This window comes from Scyliorhinus canicula, chromosome 7 (assembly GCF_902713615.1).
Source record: "Scyliorhinus canicula chromosome 7, sScyCan1.1, whole genome shotgun sequence".
NCBI lineage: Eukaryota > Metazoa > Chordata > Chondrichthyes > Carcharhiniformes > Scyliorhinidae > Scyliorhinus > Scyliorhinus canicula.
The window spans coordinates 143786211-143788820 of record NC_052152.1 but is presented as its reverse complement, the minus strand read 5'-3'; the positions used below and the strand labels follow the sequence as shown (position 1 = coordinate 143788820).

The 2610-nt window shown below is 43.4% G+C and overlaps 1 long non-coding RNA gene across 1 annotated transcript; it reads right to left on the bottom strand.

The window, feature by feature from the left end:
- Positions 1 to 525: 525 nt before the first annotated feature.
- On the bottom strand, positions 526 to 2268 carry LOC119969433. Its single transcript, XR_005461352.1, has 2 exons — positions 2022 to 2268; positions 526 to 931 (listed from the first exon to the last, which is right to left on the bottom strand). It is a non-coding gene; the product is annotated as an uncharacterized LOC119969433 (long non-coding RNA).
- Between the last annotated feature and the right edge of the window lie 342 nt (positions 2269 to 2610).

The window sequence follows — 2610 nt, the reverse complement described above, 5'->3', positions numbered from 1 at the left end:
ATGTAAAATGTTGATCTACATTGCACAATTCACTTTGCTGTTGTTCATGTCAATCTTTTTGGTGAAGATCATCCATTTTATCATTCAGGATAACATTCCCGACAGGCAGAGCTACTGCAATGCCTCAAATATGGCAACCTTGGGACCGAGTCTGTGCTGGAATTCGGATCTTGCTGATGTTCATGTTGGGAGTTCAGGGCAGGTCAGATCAGGTGGATCAGACTGGGTGGGATCAAGGGTCACTTGTCCCACAGGGAAGGACAGGTGTACAAAGCTGATAACTAGTCTACACAACACCACTGCAGCACCAATCTGAACAAGCCAGAGTTATTTTACACATTGAATGTAATTAAAATTCATGAGTGAGAGCTTAAAAATGCCTAAGTTTTGGACATTGCTTTTTTTGGATAGCCGAATTTGAGACACTACCTGTATTTTATTGGGTGCAAAGCGTTTGGGATGGGATGTGAAAGGTTCTTCTGTATCGTTTAGGTTTTGGGAGTAACTCTGAGTAACTCTGAGAAATTGTTGATGAGTTGGTCTCTTATGTTTATTGGATGTAACATTCCTTCTGCAGTTATGTTTCAGGGCAGTTGGATTCCCTCATTGTGTATTGGCCGTGGTCCCCAAAAGTAGCTAGCCACAGCCTCCTGAATCACAGCCTCCTGAATTACAGCCTCCTGAATCAAATCCTCCTGAATGGCAGCCTCCTGAATCGAATCCTCCTGAATGGCAGCCTCCTGAATCAAAGCCTCCTGAATCAAATCCTCCTGAATGACCACCTGTTACTGAAAAATAATAATCTCCAGTTGTGCTAAATGCACCTCTGAATCTGCTCCTCTGTTTTTTCTGGTTCTTCTTCAACTCATTGTTATCTTGCTTCGGTCTTCCCCCTTTCTTGCTGGTCACGACTCCCATCTTCTTAATTTCTCTGAATGAGGTTCAAAAAATGAGGTATTAATATAGTTATCAATAATATAAAAATAAAATACTGCGTATGTTGGAGAATTGAAATAAAAACAGAAGGTGCTGGAATATCTTATCAGTTGTGGCAGCATCCGTGGAGAGGGAAACGGAGCTAATGCTTCAAGTTCAATATGACTCTTTTTCAAAATTGAAGAGGTAGAAATCTGATGAGTTTTATGCTGTTGAAAATGAGGAAGGGTGGGTGGAATAAAAGAGAAATCAGGGATCAGTAAGAGGTTGCGGGAAGGGGGGGATTAAATGACCAAGATGCCATTTAACCAAAGACAAAGAGAGTGGTAATGACAATGTCAACAAGATGAATAATTGGTCCAGAGAAAGTGTTAATAACGAAATGAAGGTCAGAGCTGTCTGAAAGCGAAGCAGCAGAATGTGCTACGAACAGAATCAAGGTCAACGCTGTCTGGATCGAGGAAGGTGCTACCAGTATTATGACTTCTTTCATTTGAGAAGTGACTGAGAGATAAGAAAGTAACAATTAGAGGGTAGAGAGAGCGAGGGGGGGGGGGGGGGGGGGGATTTCATAGTGGAGGAGGTGGAAAACTAAAAACTAATGTCACAGACAGAATTCATTCAAATGAGAAGTTCTGGTTTTACTATTCTTGTCTATTGAGGAGGATGCCAGCAGCCAGGGGAATTCGCTCAGGAACGTTGACGGGAAAAGAGTGGGGAGCCTCCCACACACAGACACAAGGGTGTGCAAAGCGCCTCCCACAGCAACCATGACATTTCTTTGTGAGGCAGAATTGATGTGGCTGGTCAATTGGTGAAAATAATCTGGGGAGATCCTCCTAGACCCCTCTCGGTGACCACAAACTAGACCAGGAGAACACACCAGCCATTCTTAGGCTGCCTGATAATTAATCCGCCTTTTATGAGACAATTAAATCAAATAGAAAAGTCCCTGTTCCCACAACGCAAGGGTTGTGACATTTTGTTATCGCATCTGTAGTAAATCTACCAAATAGCCCAATAAACCCATAGTGGGTAACAGCAGCTGATCTCACCGACAAAACACTCCGCACATTGACACTTACCCGCTGCAGAGTTTCCGATCCCCAGGCGATGTTTAACTTTTCCTGGCACTTTCTGTCACAAACTACCCTGTTGCCAATTTTTTAAATTATGTTTCCCCTTCTTGAGGAGCAGAAAAGTCTCTGTCACACCGAATGAGGAAAAGACAGGCTGCCTTTATTCATCATCGTTCAGGAATTAGCGGCGTGGGTGGGAGGAACAGCACACAGGAAATAATTTCTGAGAGTTGGGCAAAGTCTCGGTGCTGTTTTAGTGAAGGTCAGGATCGCTGCCCCTCCCCTATCAGTGGTGAATGGTGTAAATGCAAGACAATCTCAGCAGCTCTGACAGCATCTGTGGGCAGAGTAAGAAGTCTTCCAATTTGAACTTTAACCTGGTGTTGTAAGACTTCTTACTGTGCCAACCACCCTGGCATCCCCACATCATAGCATCTGTGGAGAGAGAGAAAGGAGCACACGGTTCGAGTCTGGATGGCTCTTTATCAAAGATCTATCAAAAGCTTTGTCAAAGGTCTGTCAAAGCCTTGTCAAAACTCTTTGTTTCAGATTCCAGCAGTAATTTGTTTTCATCTTAGTGATTAATGGACTGTTA